General features: G+C 39.9%; 1 long non-coding RNA gene across 5 annotated transcripts in view; it reads left to right on the top strand.

Annotated features, from left to right (window-relative positions):
* LOC103226554 (uncharacterized) overlaps positions 1-21,737 on the top strand; it is a 228,073-nt gene that overhangs the window by 200,436 nt on the left and 5,900 nt on the right. For 3 of the 5 annotated variants that reach the window (XR_012090363.1, XR_012090362.1, XR_012090364.1), the window contains 4 exons: positions 12,242-12,418; positions 13,894-13,974; positions 14,089-14,201; positions 20,594-20,813. This is a non-coding gene — a long non-coding RNA (uncharacterized lncRNA). Of the gene's footprint in view, positions 1-1,171; positions 1,270-12,241; positions 12,419-13,893; positions 13,975-14,088; positions 14,202-20,593; positions 20,814-21,737 lie in introns of those variants that run through there. The other 2 variants (XR_005242331.2, XR_012090365.1) reach the window with 2 other exon arrangements.

The raw sequence follows: 21,737 nt of genomic DNA, 5'->3' as shown, positions 1-21,737 counted from the left end.
AGTGTAAAATAGTTCAACAATTGTGGAAAGCGGTGTGGCAATCCCTCAAAGAGCTAAAAAAAGAACTACCATTCAACCCACCAATCCCATTACTGGGTGTTTATCCAAAGGAATATAAATTGCTCTATCATAAAGGCACATGCATATGTATGCTCATTGCAGCACTATTTGTGATCGCAAAGTCATGGAATCAACCTAATTGCCCATTAGTGGTAGTCTAGATAATGAAAATGTGGCATATATACACCATGGAATAATATGCAGCCATAAAAAAGGATTAGATCATGTCCTTTACAGGAACATGGATGGAACTGGAGGCCAGTATCCTTAGCAAACTAATGCAGGATCAGAAAAGCATATACCACATGTCTGCACTTATAAGTGGGAGTTAAATAATGAGAATGCATGGACACAAAGAGAGGAACAACAGGCACTGGGGCCTACTTGAGGGTGGAGGGTAGAGGGTAGGAGGAAGGAGAAGAGCACAAAAAATAAATATTGGGTATTATGCTTAGTGCTGGGGTGACAAAATAATCTATACAATAAACCCTCATGACACTGGTTTATCTATATAACAAACCTGCACATGTACCCCGATCCTAAGAGTTAAAAACATATATATATAAAAGATATATAAATATATGCAATATATATGAAGAAATAGAGTCAATATAAAAGTAATTATATAAAATTACACTTAATATTTAATATTTTCTTATAATATTGCTTAATTTCAAATTAAGATTAATTTGTGATATCAATCATTTTTAGACAATCAATAAGACCAATTCTGATTATCTGAACTTTCTGATTGTTTGGATTTTGACCAAATGTGGGTTTATCACCCTTAATACTCATGTTTTAGAAGCAAATTTAGTTGATTACAAAAACTATCATAGTCTAGAGATAGCCATAGGCAAGGCTGAGTGACAGAGGGACTAAAGGAGGTTCCTGGATCTTTCTTTGGGCTTCAGATGTGACTGTAGAGAGCTCTTCCTGGGGAAAGCTGATGGGACCTGGGCAAGGATCCCAGCCCTCTGCTGGCCTCATAGGCTGAGTGACTGATTTAGAGTGCTTGGGGTCAGTATGAATTAGAGAGATTCAACTCATCTATTTGCTGATCCAGCTCATCTATTGGCTCTATAGTGATGTGTATATTACTGACTTTTCTCAGTTTTACATGAGGCCCATTGAAGGCCTGTCCTGAAGTTCTGCCTTCAACAGTGCTAGTGTCATAACCACCATGGAGAAGTTGAAGGTAGCATAGAGGTGAGTCTTCTCTGTATGAATTTTCTTCCCTGTCCCCACTTTGAACATCTGGTTGAATTAGTGAAATGTTGGGTGTGAAGCAAGTGCCCCACCTTAACTCCTGGCTTTAATTGCATTATTACCATTAATTTATCCTACTTTATTATAGTAGATAGCTTCAAAATTGTGTTCCTAGCACAATCACTTTATTTGGTAAATCCCTCCTTGATTGACTTTTGTGGGAGTGGCCATTTTGTATAACATGATCCTGCTCCTTGGCTATATTTAATTGGTACATGGATAAGCACTTGACTACATAAGCAGGTACATAATACAAACTCGATCAATCATAGTCTCTTTTTTTTCTGGTTTTGGCTGTGGCTACAGGTGTTAATATTTGCATCAGAGATTGGTGATTGACTGACTCAAGCTAGGACAGTTACAGCCTTTCCTAGAACAGGCAGATAGAAACCCAGAGAGTTGAGCTGAAGCAATGGGATATAAAAACCCGGTTGCTGTGAATAGCTGTGTTTCCTGCCACGTGGAGAGAATCAGTCTGGGTGAACAAGAATGAAACTGACAAGCAGAGCAAAACAGAGACTGCAGTAAGATGCGAGTGTTACTTAAAGCCCTGGTTACAGTTGTCCTTAAGGCTGACCTGCATCTCTGCCTTTTCCAATGTGTCATGTGATTGCTTCAAATTAAAACACCTATTATTATTATTTTGCTTATGTTGGTTTAAGTTAGGTTTCTGCACAAATCTTTACCAGTTTTTCTTTTTTGTTTTAGTTTGATTTATGTTGCTATATTAAATGCATTTATTGTATGCCCCCTGAAATCTTTATGGAGAAAAGCAAGTTATGTCTACCAATCCAGTGGGGAAACACATATACCCTATACTGTGTGAGGACTAAAGAAGAGGTGGTAAGGGTAAAATCAGCAAGGAAAGTGAAAGTTGTGCTCAATTAACAATTTTGGTGAATGAGAAATCTTCTAATGGCCATTTTTAAAGTTAGAGACCTAAAGTTTGGAAAACTGACATTGTTCTCAAGTAGCACATTCTTGGAATACTTTCACTTCGATTTAACCCATTTTGAAAGGTATCTACATAGGCTATCCAGAAACAGTCTCTTTCATATTATAGACAGTCAGTAAATGTTTATTGAATGAACCCATGTAGTGTTTCTAGCTTTGAGGATCAGGATATTTCATTTAATTTACCACAGGTAAGCTATTTAACTTTCATAGCAGTTTCTCTTGTGTGAAATGGTTATTGAACTACAGAGGATTAAATTCAAATGAAATTTCAAAATTATTTCTGAACACCTATTGTTAATATCACTATTTCCATCTTTAGCTAGTGATCATTCTTTAAGAGTCTGAAGTGAAGCACTGGTTCAGCACCTGCCTCATTAGTCAGTTGCCTTACCTTGAATCTGCCTGACCTGGAAAGGAGGCTATGATGTGATCCATACAATACCTCCTACTTTAACCTTCAGAATATCATCAGGACCTGTTGCATCTCATTTTATTTTTGAATTTTTATTTGTAACTATTTGTAAAGATATTTGATGTCTTTTATTCTTCCGAAGAACCAAGGAAATCTTTACTTATTTTTCTTTTTTGAAACAGAGTCTCAATCCATCTCCCAGGCTGGAGTGCAGTGGGCTGTCTCAGCTCACTGCAACCTCCGCCTCTAGGGTTCAAGTGAATCTCCCACTTCATCTCCTCAAGTAGCTGGGACTACAAGTGTGCGCCACCACGCTCGGCTAATTTTTAAAAAATATTTTGTAGAGACAGGGTTTCGCCTGTATAAAGCTTTATACAGGGTCCAATGGAGCTACATGGTAATTACAAGATAGGATGGTAGAAATCTTCATGAGCCTGTTTTTCCCATTTTGCTATTTCAACTTGCTAGGAATGGTTTTAGCATTGCTATTTCATTGTTCTCAACTATGCTTTTCTAAAAATATTAAAATAATAAGAAAATGGAAGAATGAAACCTCCTGGAAGGAAATAAATAAATCATCATGGTGGCATCAAGCTTTAGTTTTCTTTTTGGGTTGTGCAAAGTATTGCATTTTTAAAAAGTAGGGAATAAGAGAAGTATGGAGATACATTTTGCAGTCTTTTTAAAGACTATTAAACACAGTTGAGGATTTAAAAATTTCCATTTTCTTCCCATAATGACAAAGAAAAAGAAGTTGATAGAGGAAAGTATTATTCAATGAAACAGAAAAAGAATGCAAAGAGACAGGTATCAGCTTCCTAGGCCATAATAATGACAGTAAATTGGTCACAGAAGGGAAATCTCAGGTATGAGTCCTCAGATGACAATATTCTGGGTATAATTTTTTCTCCCATACTTAAAAATCAATGAATGAACAATTCATTTCTAAATAAATAAAGAAAATATGATATTCTCATCCAGTTAGTCATTCAACAGGAAATATTTTGCAATAAGAACTTAAACCATTCTGTTTTGCTGAAAATATGTTAAGAGTATCTTTTATTGTTTCAAATCGTTTCAAAATTTATTCCATGTGGTTTACTAGCAAATGAATTCTGAAGGCAGGTGTGTTTACAAAGGTTACTGGAAGGAAATACAAGATATAGAAATAAAAAATTAATTGAACTGATTATTTTAACTGGTGTTCATAAATCCAGAAATAAAATTTTTGGCACTTATGTAGCAAAGAAAATGGCAGTCTTCATGCTGATGGCAGTGGTGGCCTGTCTGGAGCAGCCACTGCCATGATGCCAGCTGCAGTGGAGGAGGTGCAGCTGGGGCTGCGGACTCAGGCATCCCTGTATCCTTGGGGACTGGGAGCAGGCAGGAGCCCCACCCTCCCAGGTGCTGCTGCAGCTGCCCAAGCCATGGCTGCAGACCCTGGCATCTCTGTGCTTTCAGGGTCCCAGGAAGCCCCTCTTCCCCCACAGGCTCCTGCTGCCTAGCCTCTCCCCACTCCCGGCAGCCGGTCTGATCTTGAAGCAAAGTCGGGGCCCAGCCTGGGCACTGTGGCAACCTGGCTGGGTGTGCACAAGCTCAGGGCAGTGCTGACATGCCAGTGCCCTGCTGCCTTGGCCCCCTCCAGACCTTGGGCACCAACAAACACAAGAGGGAGGCCAAAGTGGGTACTGAGGGAAGCTCTGCACTGGCCTGCAGTTGCTCCTCAGCATGAACAGTCTGGGTGCCATGAACAGCAGTAGGAGGCAGACAGGCTCCTGGGCTGAAAGGGGCGGGTCCCCAGTGGAGCTTCACCTTCAAACCAGAGAAAGCCTGAAGTCTGGGGGCTTGGCTGCCAGTCCCACAGACCAGGGTGGGAGCTGATAGTGCTTTTTCATGGGTCCACACATGGACCAATTAGCACATACTTCCTCTCCTCTGAAGTCCATAAAACCCCCGGATTCAGCCAGACTCAAAAAAGATGACAGGATGACCAGCTGCAGAGAGGAGCTACCCACTCTAGGGTCTCCTCTCTGCTGAAAGCAGAACACTCATCAGGACACCCTGGAGCTATCCACTGTGGGTCTCCTCTGAGCTGTTTTATCACTCAATAAAGCTTCTCCTTTGCCTTGCTCACCCTCCTTTGTCCATGTACCTCATTCTTCCTGCATGCAAGACAAGAACTTGGGACCCACCAAATGACAGGGTTAAAAGAGCTATAACACAGGGCTGAAACATGCCCCTTGCTGGTCACATTGTGGGCAATAAGAAATAAGAGCAGAGAGAAGGAGAGAAGAAATGCAACCCTTTGGGGAGCTCAGACCTGGGAGCTCCCCAAGCCAGGGCTGTGACACCCTCCTTGGGGCTCGGCAATTCCTGCTGTCTCCAAGCTTCTGGGCACCAGCACATTCCACAGTACCAGTCGTGGAAGCTGCTTGCAGTATGCCTGGTCCAGGTGCAGCCTTGCAGGGAGCCGACACCTGTGCTGGCTCCTGGACTTCCCTGCCCCCACAGCAGCCATCATGCCTGGCTGTGTGCAGTGACCGGACACCACACTTACTCACTCACACACCCCTCACTGCTCTGCTCACCCTTGGCAGGCATGGGATCCAGGCCAGTAGCACCAGCTGAGTGCAGCCTGCCAGGCCGAGTGGGCCCAGCAGGCCCAAGCAAAACTTAAGCAAAGGCACCACCGGCCACAGAGATTTCCGGCTGGCAAAGCAATACCCTAAGAATCCTGTGACAATGCCAACACAATTCTTGTTTGTTAAAAATTTCAAATGTGTCACATTTTGATAAGGCCAAACAGAGCAGAACCATGAATATGCTAAAACCTATTAAAGAGTTATTTGAAATCAGGAATCAATATTTACACTATGGATATGCTGCAGGCTCCTGTATGATAGGTTTGGCGATTAGTTGAATTTTAAAGACATTGTCCATTTTGGGTATAGATACCTTCAAAAGCAGGAAAAGATGGAAAATTTAAATTTGCTATGCTTAAATTCTTTTTTTTTTAAATTTATTTATTATTATTATACTTTAAGTTGTAGGGTACATGTGCATAACGTGCAGGTTTGTTACATATGTATACTTGTGCCAGGTTGGTGTGCTGCACCCATCAACTCATCATTTGCATCAAGTATAACTCCCAGTGCAATCCCTCCCCCCTCCCCCCTCCCCATGATAGGCCCCGGTGTGTGATGTTCCCCTTCCCGAGTCCAAGTGATCTCATTGCTCAGTTCCCACATATCAGTGAGAACATGCGGTGTTTGGTTTTCTGTTCTTGTGATAGTTTGCTAAGAATGATGGTTTCCAGCTGCATCCATGTCCCTACAAAGGACACAAACTCATCCTTTTTTATGGCTGCATAGTATTCCATGGTGTATATGTGCCACATTTTCTTAATCCAATCTGTCACTGATGGACATTTGGGTTGATTCCAAGTCTTTGCTATTGTGAATAGTGCTGCAATAAACATACGTGTGCATGTGTCTTTATAACAGCATAATTTATAATCCTTTGGGTATATACCCAGTAATGGGATGGCTGGGTCATATGGTACATCTAGTTCTAGATCCTTGAGGAATCGCCATACTGTTTTCCATAATGGTTGAACTAGTTTACAATTCCACCAACAGTGTAAAAATGTTCCTATTTCTCCACATCCTCTCCAGCACCTGTTGTTTCCTGACTTTTTAATGATCGCCATTCTAGCTGGTGTGAGATGGTATCTCATTGTGGTTTTGATTTGCATTTCTCTGATGGCCAGTGATGATGAGCATTTTTTCATGTGTCTGTTGGCTGTATGAATGTCTTCTTTTGAGAAATGTCTGTTCATATCCTTTGCCCACTTTTTGATGGGGTTGTTTGTTTTTTTCTTGTAAATTTGTCTGAGTTCTTTGTAGGTTCTAGATATTAACCCTTTGTCAGATGAGTAGATTGCAAAAATTTTCTCCCGTTCTGTAGGTTGCCTGTTCACTCTGACGGTAGTTTCTTTTGCTGTGCAGAAGCTCTTTAGTTTAATGAGATCCCATTTGTCAATTTTGGCTTTTGTTGCTGTTGCTTTTGGTGTTTTAGACATGAAGTCTTTGCCCATGCCTATGTCCTGAATGGTACTACCTAGGTTTTCCTCTAGGATTTTTATGGTATTAGGTCTAACATTTAAGTCTCTAATCCATCTTGAATTAATTTTCGTATAAGGAGTAAGGAAAGGATCCAGTTTCAGCTTTCTACTTATGGCTAGCCAGTTTTCCCAGCACCATTTATTAAATAGGGAATCCTTTCCCCATTTCTTGTTTCTCTCAGGTTTGTCAAAGATCGATGGCTGTAGATGTGTGGTATTATTTCTGAGGACTCTGTTCTGTTCCATTGGTCTATATCTCTGTTTTGGTACCAGTACCATGCTGTTTTGGTTACTGTAGCCTTGTAGTATAGTTTGAAGTCAGGTAGCGTGATGCCTCCAGCTTTGTTCTTTTGACTTAGGATTGTCTTGGAGATGCGGGCTCTTTTTTGGTTCCATATGAACTTTAAAGCAGTTTTTTCCAATTCTGTGAAGAAGCTCATTGGTAGCTTGATGGGGATGGCATTGAACCTATAAATTACCTTGGGCAGTATGGCCATTTTCATGATATTGATTCTTACTATCCATGAGCATGGTATGTTCTTCCATTTGTTTATGTCCTCTTTTATTTCACTGAGCAGTGGTTTGTAGTTCTCCTTGAAGAGGTCCTTTACATCCCTTGTAAGTTGGATTCCTAGGTATTTTATTCTCTTTGAAGCAATTGTGAATGGAAGTTCATTCCTGATTTGGCTCTCTGTTTGTCTGTTACTGGTGTATAAGAATGCTTGTGATTTTTGCACATTAATTTTGTATCCTGAGACTTTGCTGAAGTTGCTTATCAGCTTAAGGAGATTTTGGGCTGAGACAATGGGGTTTTCTAAATATACAATCATGTCATCTGCAAACAGGGACAATTTGACTTCTTCTTTTCCTAGCTGAATCCCCTTGATTTCTTTCTCTTGCCTGATTGCCCTAGCCAGAACTTCCAACACTGTGTTGAATAGGAGTGGTGAGAGAGGGCATCCCTGTGTTGTGCCAGTTTTCAAAGGGAAATTTTCCAGTTTTTGCCCATTCAGTATGATATTGGCTGTGGGTTTGTCATAAATAGCTCTTATGATTTTGAGGTACGTTCCATCAATACCGAATTTATTGAGCGTTTTTAGCATGAAGGGCTGTTGAATTTTGTCAAAAGCCTTTTCTGCATCTATTGAGATAATGATGTGGTTCTTGTCTTTGGTTCTGTTTATATGCTGGATTATGTTTATTGATTAGCGAATGTTGAACCAGCCTTGCATCCCAGGGATGAAGCCCACTTGATCCTGGTGGATAAGCTTTTTGATGTGTTGCTGAATCCGGTTTGCCAGTATTTTATTGAGGATTTTTGCATCGATGTTCATCAGGGATATTGGTCTAAAATTCTCTTTTTTTTGTTGTGTCTCTGCCAGGCTTTGGTATCAGGATGATGTTGGCCTCATAAAATGAGTTAGGGAGGATTCCCTCTTTTTCTATTGATTAGAATAGTTTCAGAAGGAATGGTACCAACTCCTCCTTGTACCTCTGGTAGAATTCAGCTGTGAATCCATCTGGTCCTGGACTTTTTTTGGTTGGTAGGCTATTAATTATTGCCTCAATTTCAGAGCCTGCTATTGGTCTATTCAGGGATTCAACTTCTTCCTGGTTTAGTCTTGGAAGAGTGTAAGTGTCCAGGAAATTATCCATTTCTTCTAGATTTTCCAGTTTATTTGCGTAGAGGTGTTTATAGTATTCTCTGATGGTAGTTTGTATTTCTGTGGGGTCGGTGGTGATATCCCCTTTATCATTTTTTATTGCGTCGATTTGATTCTTCTCTCTTTTCTTCTTTATTAGTCTTGCTAGTGGTCTGTCAATTTTGTTGATCTTTTCAAAAAACCAACTCCTGGATTCATTGATTTTTTGGAGGGTTTTTTGTGTCTCTATCTCCTTCAGTTCTGCTCTGATCTTAGTTATTTCTTGCCTTCTGCTAGCTATCGAATGTGTTTGCTCTTGCTTCTCTAGTTCTTTTAATTGCGATGTTAGAGTGTCAATTTTAGATCTTTCCTGCTTTCTCTTGTGTGCATTTAGTGCTATAAATTTCCCTCTACACACTGCTTTAAATGTGTCCCAGAGATTCTGGTATGTTGTATCTTTGTTCTCATTGGTTTCAAAGAACATCTTTATTTCTGCCTTCATTTCGTTATGTACCCAGTAGTCATTCAGGAGCAGGTTGTTCAGTTTCCATGTAGTTGAGCGGTTTTGATTGCGTTTCTTAGTCCTGAGTTCTAGTTTGATTGCACTGTGGTCTGAAAGACAGTTTGTTATAATTTCTGTTCTTGTACATTTGCTGAGGAGTGCTTTACTTCCAATTATGTGGTCAATTTTGGAGTAAGTACGATGTGGTGCTGAGAAGAATGTATATTCTGTTGATTTGGGGTGGAGAGTTCTATAGATGTCTATTAGGTCTGCTTGCTGCAGAGAAGAGTTCAATTCCTGGATATCCTTGTTAACTTTCTGTCTCGTTGATCTGTCTAATGTTGACAGTGGAGTGTTGAAGTCTCCCATTATTATTGTATGGGAGTCTAAGTCTCTTTGTAAGTCTCTAAGGACTTGCTTTATGAATCTGGGTGCTCCTGTATTGGGTGCATATATATTTAGGATAGTTAGCTCTTCCTGTTGAATTGATCCCTTTACCATTATGTAATGGCCTTCTTTGTCTCTTTTGATCTTTGATGGTTTAAAGTCTGTTTTATCAGAGACTAGTATTGCAACCCCTGCTTTTTTTTGTTCTCCATTTGCTTGGTAAATCTTCCTCCATCCCTTTATTTTGAGCCTATGTATGTCTCTGCGTGTGAGATGGGTCTCCTGAATACAGCAGACTGATGGGTCTTGACTCTTTATCCAGTTTGCCAGTCTGTGTCTTTTAATTGGAGCATTTAGTCCATTTACATTTAAGGTTAAGATTGTTATGTGTGAACTTGATCCTGCCATTATGATATTAACTGGTTATTTTGCTCGTTAGTTGATGCAGTTTCTTCCAAGCCTTGATGGTCTTTACATTTTGGCATGCTTTTGCAATGGCTGGTACCGGTTGTTCCTTTCCATGTTTAGTGCTTCCTTCAGGGTCTCTTGTAAGGCAGGCCTAGTGGTGACACAATCTCTAAGCATTTGCTTATCTGTAAAGGATTTTATTTCTCCTTCACTTATGAAACTTAGCTTGGCTGGATATAAAATTCTGGGTTTAAAATTCTTTTCTTTAAGAATGTTGAATATTGGCCCCCACTCTCTTCTGGCTTGAAGAGTTTCTGCCGAGAGATCTGCTGTTAGTCTGATGGGCTTCCCTTTGTGGGTAACCCGACCTTTCTCTCTGGCTGCCCTTAAGATTTTTTCCTTCATTTCAACTTTGGTGAATCTGGCAATTATGTGTCTTGGAGTTGCTCTTCTCGAGGAGTATCTTTGTGGCGTTCTCTGTATTTCCTGGATTTGAATGTTGGCCTGCCCTACTAGGTTGGGGAAGTTCTCCTGGATGATATCCTGAAGAGTGTTTTCCAACTTGGTTCCATTTTCCCCCTCACGTTCAGGCACCCCAATCAGACGTAGATTTGGTCTTTTTACATAATCCCATACTTCTTGCAGGCTTTGTTCATTTCTTTTTCTTCTTTTTTCTTTTGGTTTCTCTTCTCGCTTCATTTCATTCATTTGATCCTCAATCGCTGACATTCTTTCTTCCAGTTGATCGAGTCGGTTACTGAAGCTTGTGCATTTGTCACGTATTTCTCGTGTCATGGTTTTCGTCTCTTTCATTTCGTTTATGACCTTCTCTGCATTAATTACTCTAGCCATCAATTCTTCCACTTTTTTTTCAAGATTTTTAGTTTCTTTGCGCTGGGTACGTAATTCCTCCTTTAGCTCTGAGAAATTTGATGGACTGAAGCCTTCTTCTCTCATCTCGTCGAAGTCATTCTCCGTCCAGCTTTGATCCGTTGCTGGCGATGAGCTGCGCTCCTTTGCCGGGGGAGATGCGCTCTTATTTTTTGAATTTCCAGCTTTTCTGCCCTGCTTTTTCCCCATCTTTGTGGTTTTATCTGCCTCTGGTCTTTGACGATGGTGATGTACTGATGGGGTTTTGGTGTAGGTGTCCTTCCTGTTTGATAGTTTTCCTTCTAACAGTCAGGACCCTCAGCTGTAGGTCTGTTGGAGATTGCTTGAGGTCCACTCCAGACCCTGTTTGCCTGGGTATCAGCAGCAGAGGCTGCGGAAGATAGAATATTTCTGAACAGCGAGTGTACCTGTCTGATTCTTGCTTTGGAAGCTTCCTCTCAGGGGTGTACTCCACCCTGTGAGGTGTGGGGTGTCAGACTGCCCCTAGTGGGGGATGTCTCCCAGTTAGGCTACTCAGGGGTCAGGGACCCACTTGAGCAGGGAGTCTGTCCCTTCTCAGATCTCAAGCTCCGTGTTGGGAGATCCACTGCTCTCTTCAAAGCTGTCAGACAGAGTCGTTTGTGTCTGCAGAGCTTTCTGCTGCGTTTGTTATTGTTTACTGTGCCCTGTCCCCAGAGGTGGAGTCTACAGAGACAGGCAGGTTTCCTTGAGCTGCTGTGAGCTCCACCCAGTTTGAGCTTCCCAGCAGCTTTGTTTACCTACTTAAGCCTCAGCAATGGCAGGCGCCCCTCCCCCAGCCTCGCTCCTGCCTTGCCAGTAGATCACAGACTGCTGTGCTAGCAATGAGGGAGGCTCCGTGGGTGTGGGACCCTCCCGGCCAGGTGTGGGATATGATCTCCTGGTGTGCCTGTTTGCTTAAAGCGCAGTATTTGGGTGGGAGTTACCCGATTTTCCAGGTGTTGTGTGTCTCAGTTCCCCTGGCTAGGAAAAGGGATTCCCTTCCCCCTTACGCTTCCCAGGTGAGGCAATGCCTCGCCCTGCTTCAGCTCTCGCTGGTCGGGCTGCAGCAGCTGACCAGCACCGATCGTCTGGCACTCCCCAGTGACATGAACCCAGTACCTCAGTTGAAAATGCAGAAATCACCGGTCTTCTGTGTTGCTCGCGCTGGGAGTTGGAGACTGGAGCTGTTCCTATTCGGCCATCTTGCTCTGCCCCTCTGCTATGCTTAAATTCTTATTAACATTTCTACCTTTTTTTTTTTTTTTTTTTGCTATCCCTTATTCTTCTATCAATTATTTTCAAAATGACTTAAAATATTTTTAAAAATATTTTTAAAAATTAAAAGGGCTTTTTGGCCCCAGATGGCAAATGGTGATTTTTTTCCCCTGGTATAATGAAGGTAAATGAGCTCTACTTGATGTATTTCAGTAAGTATATCAATGTACATCAATAAGTGAATGGATAAAGGAATGACTAGACCCAATCAGTAAGAATGTGAGGTGACATTCAAAAAGAATATACAATAAAAGAAAGCAAAATAGAAAGGAGATCAAAGTGAAGGAAAAACACTTCTTTATTTTCAATTTCAGTGCTTGAGAAATAGAGCCAAATGTAGCTACTGGTTGTAGCAACTACTGCAGTCTTCTTAGCTACAGAGAAGCCATGACTGCTCCTGTGCTGCTCATCAACATTTCAGTTACAAAGTGAACCCAACTCCATGCCCAGTTCAGTTACAAAGTTGGAGACAGAGTTGTGCCTACTTACAGGTATGTTATCTGAAAGAAGATATTGTGAGAACACAGAGTCTTATGACTTTGAAAACAATATATTACACATCAAAATGCAATGTTTAATGAGTCTGCTTTCTGTTCCTATAAGCCAACTCCAACTCACTGCTTTGCAACTTGAGCCTTTATTCTTTATGCAACACTTATACTTCATTTCTTTTTTATTTTTTATTTTGTTATTTTATTTATTTATTTATTTATTTATTTATTTATTATTATTATTATACTTTAAGTTCTAGAGTACATGTGCATAACGTGCAGGTTTGTTACATATGTATACTTGTGCCATGTTGGTGTGCTGCACCCATCAACTCGTCAGCACCCATCAGCTCGTCATTTACATCAGGTATAACTCCCAGTGCAATCCCTACCCCCTCCCCCCTCACCCCTCCCCATGATAGGCCCCGGTGTGTGATGTCCCCCTTCCCGAGTCCAAGTGATCTCATTGTTCAGTTCCCACCTATGAGTGAGAACATGCGGTGTTTGGTTTTCTGTTCTTGTGATAGTTTGCTAAGAATGATGGTTTCCAGCTGCATCCATGTCCCTACAAAGGACACAAACTCATCCTTTTTTATGGCTGCATAGTAAAGACACATGCACACGTATGTTTATTGCGGCACTATTCACAATAGCAAAGACTTGGAATCAACCCAAATGTCCATCAGTGACAGACTGGATTAAGAAAATGTGGCACATATACACCATGGAATACTTATACTTCATTTCTTGCTGCCTTTCCCTTCTCAGTTGACAGTTCCAGTTTCCACACAGGCAAAAACAAAAACAAAAACAAAAAACAAACACAACAACAAAAATAGCTGCATTTAAATATATATTTAAAATTTATGATGTATATGGAAGGATGTTTATGGCAGCATTATTGATATTACTGATGAATTTAGGATAACTTTAATGACCGTAAATATGGGAAGGACTAAATAAAACACCATACACTGATATTCTGGAATATTACGGAGCTACTAAAAATAATATAATACTGGTATTAAAGGCTATTCATGAGTATATTTCTGAGTAAAAAGAAGGAAGTTATAGAATAATATGTTTAACAAGATCCCATTAAAAAGAAGTGATCCTCTCTCTATAGGTATATTAAATGTATATTGCATGTATACAAACATATGCAATACACACATATATTTTATACACACATATATGTTATACAGTATATGTGTTTGTATGTTTTAAAAGACTGGAAAGATACTTGTTGGATTTGTAAGTGATCATTCCAGGGGAGTGGGAATGGGGGTAATTTTTACTTTTAATTTTAAACATTTCTGTATTGTTTTTTCTTGTTTAACAAGGAGGTAATACATTAATAATTCAAAACTTTTTTTAAAGATAGAGCATATCTGCTATTGAGAGTGTACTTTATAAGTGATGTCCACTTTTTTTTCTCTTTCTCTCTCTCTCTCTCTGTCTTTTTTTTTTTGTAGAGATGGGGTCTTGCTATGCTGCCCAGGCTGGTCTAAAATTCCTGTCCTCAAGCAGTCCTCCTGTCTTGGCCTCCCAAAGTGGTAAGATTACAGGCATGATCCACTACACCTGGCTGGATGTCCATTTTTATGTATTATCTCTAAAAATGCATTATGTGTACAACTGGGTCTTCAGTATCTGACTTTTCATCCCAGGCTCAAATGTTTCCTAGACTCTTAAACTTGACATCGTCACTTCTGAAGCATAGAAAAGGCACAGAGCGATAAAATGATTTTTAAAAAAGGCATCATCCAAGTTCTTGATAGTGGTAAGTCAATAAACTAAATCATAATTAATATTTTGCTTAGCTACTGATGCAGTGATATCAAATTTTATTAAATATGATTAATTAAAATATTGTTGTAAATAAACACAAATCGCTGACCCCCTCAAAGTCTTTGCAGCGACTTTTGAGAAGTGCAGCTCCAAGACTGACTTGGGTTTTTCCACTCCCAGTCTCATCCTCAGACAGCCCAATTACTGGGAAACACAAAGCTGAATTTGAAATTATTTTATGGGGGCGATTTTTCTGTCCCCCTACTCCCACTTTCAACTCAATTAAGAATGCTTTCTTGTTTGACGATTGCCTGATTGTGGGATATCTTCATGTAAACTCCCCCGAAATGGAATCATGGATAGATATGTTGTAACAAACTGTACCTTCCCTGATTGCTTTTTTCGAAAATGCGTTAGTTCTACCTTCTTTTAAAAAATTCATTAATTCGTTTATTTCTGCAAAGAGGGAGTGCCTTTATCTAAGTCAACACACACACACACACACACACACACACCCACACCCACACCCACACCACACACACGAATACCCAGGTATTCAGGCCCATGCAGTCAGTCATTTACTAAACCAATCTAGGCCGGAGAGACTGTCATCCTTCAGCTCTACAAAGGGGCTCAGTGTGTGCATCTTGCGCGGATTTAGTGCAGGCAAACAGTTCCTGGAAGGGTGAACAGCTAGCTCATGTGTAAAATGATCGCACATCAGTTCCCCAGCTGCCGCAGCCCAGCGCCGGAGCCGGAGAGGCCAGGGCAGAGCTTTCCCCCTAGCCAGCCAGGCAGAGACGCGGGAACATAAAACACATTCCAGCGGTTGGCATCTGGGCGCGCAGCTGCCAGGCGCAGCCACTGTGTGGCCGCCGGGGCTGCGGGGCGGGCGGGGGCAGAGCAGGTCCGGCGCCAGGCCTGCAGAAAGCGGCCTGCGGGCCAGTTTGGCTCTGCAGGCTGTGGCCTCATTACTGAGAGCAACAGTTTTATCTAGAAAGTGTGCTGCAGGGGGTTTTGGAATCCCCCTCTGGGGCGAGGGCTTGGGGAGTAGCTTTGGCACTCCCAAGGCTCTGGGGTCGGGGAGCATTCCATGTACCTTGGTGTTCATGACTCAGGCAAAAGGGAAACCCCAGAATTACCACAAAGCCATTCCAATCCTGGTTTGGCATCACCAATCAGCTAAAAGCAATGTTTTCATTTAGCATTTAGGAGTGCACGTTTGTATCTGTGTATGCGTATGCATATTTTTAAGAATGAATTCTACTCCCGATTTTCATCTTTGCAAATAGATTGGGGGTTGGGGGTAGATGGCCGGTAATGCCTATTAGAACTTCAAGGGATTGGTTTTCACATGAGAGAGCTTCAGAAATGAGAAATCGCTGAAATTATCTGGTAGCAGCTTCTGAGGGACATTTACCGTGGATTCACTTTTACATTTCAGTTCATTTGAAAGCCAGTATGGTTAAATTAACCAAAATCTAAATTAAAAAAAAATTCCACGATTCTTCCAGGCCTACTTCACATCATCAAACCAGGCCCTGCTGGAGGCCCCATTAAAATGGCAGCTCCCACTGAGAGAGAGACAAAAGCCCCCTCTCTGAATGGGGATGCTGAAACAGTGATGGACTCTCAGAACTGCTTTTTTTTTTTTTTTTTTAATCCATTAAAAAAAAGTTACCTCTGCATTGACTGTGAGAGAGTATTTATTTCGCTCTCCACACTGTGGGAAACAGAGGCGATCTCCCTTATAAGGACACCCAGACCTTCTAGGGAGAGGAGAGAAATATGAATCCATAACATGGCTGAACAAATTCCTCCTCGCAACTGAATTCATGGAATGTTTCAGACGTGAACAGCTTAATTTTGGTGTGGTCTGGGACAAATTAATATGACTCAAATCCCACCTCACAGAGGAAGCATCTCCTGATGAAGTGGGTGGAGTGAGTACACTCACTTCCTTCAAAATTCTGTCGAACAATCATCTCTATTAAATTTAAATATGTCTCACCCTCTTCCCCAGCAAGAAAAAAAAAAAAAAACTAAAAAAGAAAAAAAAAATAGGGAAATCAAGAACAAACTGAAAATATATCTAAAAAGCCTAAGTGTTCGGCAAATGATTATGTGAAATTTTAGGCTGTATGAATGATAATGAGTTTGTATACAACAGAATAAAAGCTTCTAGAGGGTAGTCCAGAAACTTTGTATTTTGGGAGTGAATACATTAAACAAGATTGCTCTTTTAGGTTCTCACGAAATCCCATTATTGTTATTCCAACCCGGAAGGCTTAGGGATGAACAAAGACGTATCACTCTCTTCTTCCAGAAGATGAACTGGACTTTTCACCTTAACACTTAATCGGACATCACTCTTCTCCCATGGAGATGCTCAGTCTCTAGCAGGGAAGGACATTTATATATGAAAATGAACTGTGATGTTATCCTCTCCAGGACTAAGTTTATTGACTTTTGCAAAATGGGAATAATTTCTTCACTCTTTCAAAATGGAAAAATGATTTCTAGCACATATGGGAGTAGGTTCTCGAGTGAAAGTTACTGTAAATATTAGATAGACAGTGGGATTTAGGAACCCCCTTGCATGTGGCTCACACACATTACCTTGTATTTATAGAAGGCAGTAGTGAGGAAGATTACTTTTCAATGATCAGAAATAGAAATCATGTTTATTTGACTCTGAACTGCATGATATGCTTATTCTTTCTACATATTTAGGCATGTAATTATGTTTGGGTTTGGTTAGTGTTAAAAATTAGATTACATTTCCTGAACCGCTGATAATCAGCAGAAGTTCTTCAAGAAGCAAGATGGGTTGTTAGGCACTTTGAGGTGGAATGCCAGCCAAGATGACATTTTTGAGATGCCCTTGGGCTGCATAAGCACATGAGATCATTAGAGACCATGAAATGCTGACAAACCCAGTGCGATAACACCACTCTGTGTGACAATCTCTGTAGTGGTAAAGGCTGTATATGTACTCTCGAACAGTGCTCCCATTCTAGGGTGGGGTTCTCAGAACGCATGTCCCTTTCCAGATGTATCTGCTATACTTAGTTTTTCTATAAGAACACTATTTTGATCAGGAATCAATAGGAGAGACATTTAATTTAATATCAGTGTTAAGAGCCTTTGAAAATGCTTATTAATAAAAGATACAAATTTATGCATTCCCAACCCCGTCTCTACTAAAAATACAAAAAAATAAGCCGGGCGAGGTGGCGGGCGCCTGTAGTCCCAGCTGCTCGGGAGGCTGAGGCAGGAGAATTGCGCGAACCCGGGAGGCAGAGCTTGCAGTGAGCAGAGAGCGGGCCACTGCACTCCAGCCTGGGTGATAGAGCGAGACTCCGTCTCAAAAAAAAAAAAAAAAAAAAAAAAAAGAATCATACACCATCAGAGGTAAAAGGAACATCCTTCAGAATCGGTTTTCAAATTTTTTTTTTTTTTGCTTGAAATAGACTCCTTTTAAAAATGGAATAAAAAGAAATAAAAGTCTACATGGCATTCCAATATGTAAAATAATACCAGTATGTCTTACTGAATGGGGGAAATAAATAGAGTTCCAGAAGTTCATTTTGAAAATCACTGTGTTAACATGTTTCCTAAACTTCCTGAAGAAGAATCTGTATGAATCATCTGAGGATGCAAAGGAATAGTAACAAACACAGAAATCCTAAAATATCGGGGAAATGGTATCATTGTACTAAGATGGCACCTACTCGTATACAGATGAAGAAATGGGAGCCTGATTGTTTGTGACAAATGGCCAAAGGTTGCACAGCTCCTTTAGGACAAATTCAGGACCCAAATTCATTGTTTTTTCCCCAGCTTGCAGTTCACTATCTGATGCCGCCTCTGGAGTCTGGAATGCCTTTGAAATCAGGCTGTATGACACTCTAATCAATTTTAATGATCTAAAGCTTTTATAAATTGGTGAAAAATTTTATAGCACAAAACAACTTTCTACATTGTTCTGCACTGCCACAAAATCAGTCATGATTCTCAGGGATATTTTTATGTCCATATGTTGATGATAATCATTCCTTATATTTATGAGGCTCAATATGCATGGCTTAAACACCACCACATGCATTCTGGAATTGGACATAGGACATGACATCCCTGACCAGTAAATCCCTTGAATGAGTGCATTTTCCCCCTCTGTGCATGTCTCCTTCTCGTCCATTGTCTGTCTCCTTTTCATGCCTGTCAGGCGGTGGCCATGACTGTGCACTTATAAAGGTCAGTGACCCAGCAGAGAGGGCAGGCCCTGCAGAAGGCGTGTTGATGAAGCATTACAATGCACACTGAATTTGTTAGCTCTCTGGCTTACTCCCAGGGGCAGGCTACAATTGTTTCCTGTGTGGCATGGCACTCACCCGGAACTCTTATGGTATGGGCCATTCCAACCAGGAATCTCTAAACCACATCCTACAAAATAAACACCCATGTTTCCCAGCTCACTAGATTCTTATACCTGGCTCTCCTTCCCTCAATTTGTACACTATACCCAGTGAAATGAATTAAAACAGAGTTATCTCTTATTTATATAAACAGTCAGCCACAGGGAGGTTTTTAAGGGATTATCTGCAAAACTGGGAGGCCACATAGATAATAATAAACTCACATCTTTCAGGTTGAAAACTTTTAGAAGGCTGAGGTCCTAAGCCTCTTTATATTACAAATACTAAATTAAACAAAAACAGACATGGCATTTCCTTTGAGATTGTCTTAAGAAAGGCAAGCATTTATTTCTCTCTTTGGAGCATTTACCTTTTAGTAAAGCAATGATGATCTAGAAATGGAAACTTGTAATTCAAAAGTAAAAGTTTCACCTAAAATTTCAAACTTGCTGTAATTTTATGCTACATGTGAAAAACTTTTTACTTAAGTGAAATAGAATGAAAAAGTTGCCTGCATGTGTTCTGGTTCTGGTTATGCTGCAGTCGTTTGTATCAGACTGCCCTTCCTATAGATAACAATTGTGAACTCTGGACAAAATATTAAAAGACATCAATTTAATACTGGGGAGACAACAAAGCAGCCAAAAACTAGAGAGAATTTGATCCTTGAATTAAGGAACCAAATTAGATAAAATCAATGTATTTATTGATGTTTTTATAGGTGCTCTACAGTCCACTTGGTGCAGGACAGCTAGAATTGAAGCAAAAAGTTAGTCTTATTGACCTGAGGAGTCAAAGGATAGTGTTTGGAGCTATCACAACATCTGGAAATTAAGGGGTAAAAATCCCAGAGAGAAAGATCACAGAGCAGATAGGTAGGCCCCAAATCTGCTCATAATCTCCTCTCTAATCTTTGGTGAGCCTCACCTGCACATGTGAAAGGGAAACTCCAAGGTGACCAGTGAAAACCTGTAGCTGAGAGACTGAAAGAACAGAACAGAAATTTTTAAACTCTTGTTCACTGCACCAAGACAGAGTTTAGAGTTTGAGTCCTGCCAAGTTTGAGGAGCTTGGTAGTTTTTCAAGATTACCACTTAGACTCTCGAAAAGTCATGCTTTAGTTATAAAGGCTAGTTATCAGATTCCAGAGATTTGCTTTAGGACTAATAACACAATGGAAACAGACCCCATCAGAGCATAAAATCAAGCCTCTAAAAGTTCATGGTGAGCTGCCAGTAATTTAAATGCCATGGACCACAAGATTCTGTACTGTTGAGAGGAAAAAACAGAAACTAGAGTTTATAATGTATTCTTTACGATGTCCAGTATACACCAAAATAGTACTAGACATACATATGAAGAAATGGGGAAATGCGACCAAACAGTAAATGATCCAAGATGACTTGGATGTTACAAAGACTTAAAATTAGCTATTATATATTTGTTTAAGGAATTAAAGAATAAGATAGTCATAATAAGTGGACAGATGGAGTATTTCAGCAAAAAAAAAGGAAACTAAAAAAGAATGAAATATAAATTTTCAAGCTAAAAAGCACAGTGTTTGAAATAACATTTACTGGATGAATTTAAGAGCAAAGGATTAGGGAATTAGAAGACATCATAGAAACTATCCAGTCTGAAGAATAGAGAGAATAAAAATTATGTGAAACTGTGTGTGAAGAGAGCTTTAAGGTCCTGTGGGAAAGTATCAAATAATCCAATCTATATAAATTGGCTTCCTGGAAAAAGAAGACAGGGAAAAGGAAAAAATTTAAAAAATAATAGATGTATAATGGAAAATAAATCAAGTTATAAAGCCACGCAGCTCAGCAAACTGGAAGCAAGGCAAGTGCAACAAAACAAAACAAAACAAACAAACATGTAGGCACAGTTTTGCCAAAGTTGTCAGAGGAAAAAGATCACATACAGGGATCAATGATATAATTAATCACCTTCTTTTCAACAGAAGCAATGAGACAGATACAATGTAACAACATCTTTAAAGTGCTGAATGATCATACCTGTCCATCTGGAATTCTATATCCTGCTAAAATATCCTTCAAAAATGAAAATAAAGGCTGACCTGCTAACGGTATATTAAAGGAACATTTTCAGACCAAAGAAAATAAAACTAAGTACGAACTCAGATCAACAGAAGAAATAACACCAAAAATGTTTTTTTAAAAGTGAGTAAATATACAATATTTTTTCTTCCTTTTTTAAAAAATGTAGCTCATTGTTTAAAGCAACATTTAATTGTGGCATTATAATATATGTTGATATATAGCATGTGCCTGGGAATTAATGGAATGTTACAGTTTCTGGGCTTTTACATTTTACATAAGGGGGTCAAACATTCACTCTGAATAGACTGTGGTGAGTCAATAATGCATGTTATAATACCTAGAGTAATTACTTTTAAAATACAAAAATATATAGTTAAATCCATGGGAAAACTAAAACGAATACTATAAAAGTGTGATTAAGCAAAAATAATGTAGGAAAGGAGAAACAAAGGAAAATGATGGAGTAAATAGAGAATAAATAACAAAATGGTAAACCTAAATCCAACTATGTCAATACTTAACGCTACACATAAATGGATTAAACGCTAACTAAAAGACAAATATTGCCAAATAATATAAAAAAGCAAAATTCCACCATAAACAGTCTATCAGATGTGCACCTTAAATATAAAGATACAGATAGGTTGGAAATAAAAGTAAAAATATATAGCATGCAAACTGTGAGCAAGAGAAACATGGTGTAACTGTGTTAACCCTAGAGAAATGCAGACTTCAAGTAAAGGATTGTTAGTAGAACTTAAAGGCATTTCATAATGCTAAAGGATCAATTCATCAGAAAGACGAAATAATTATAAATGTATATGCAGTTAATAATAAAACTTCAACATATAAGGAGCAAAAACTGACAGAACTAAAGAGGGGACTAAAATAATCCACAATTATAAAGACCTAACATCACCCTCCCAGTAACTGAAAGAATAACTACATGAAAAATTAGGCCGGGCATGGTGGCTCACGCCTGTAATCCCAGCACTTTGGGAGGCTGAGGCGGGCACATCACGAGGTCAGGAGATTGAGACCATC

The sequence above is a fragment of the Chlorocebus sabaeus genome, chromosome 21 (assembly GCF_047675955.1).
Source record: "Chlorocebus sabaeus isolate Y175 chromosome 21, mChlSab1.0.hap1, whole genome shotgun sequence".
Taxonomy (NCBI): Eukaryota; Metazoa; Chordata; class Mammalia; order Primates; family Cercopithecidae; genus Chlorocebus; species Chlorocebus sabaeus.
The sequence above is the reverse complement of the archived record's forward strand: the minus strand, read 5'-3'. Positions and strand labels throughout refer to the sequence as shown.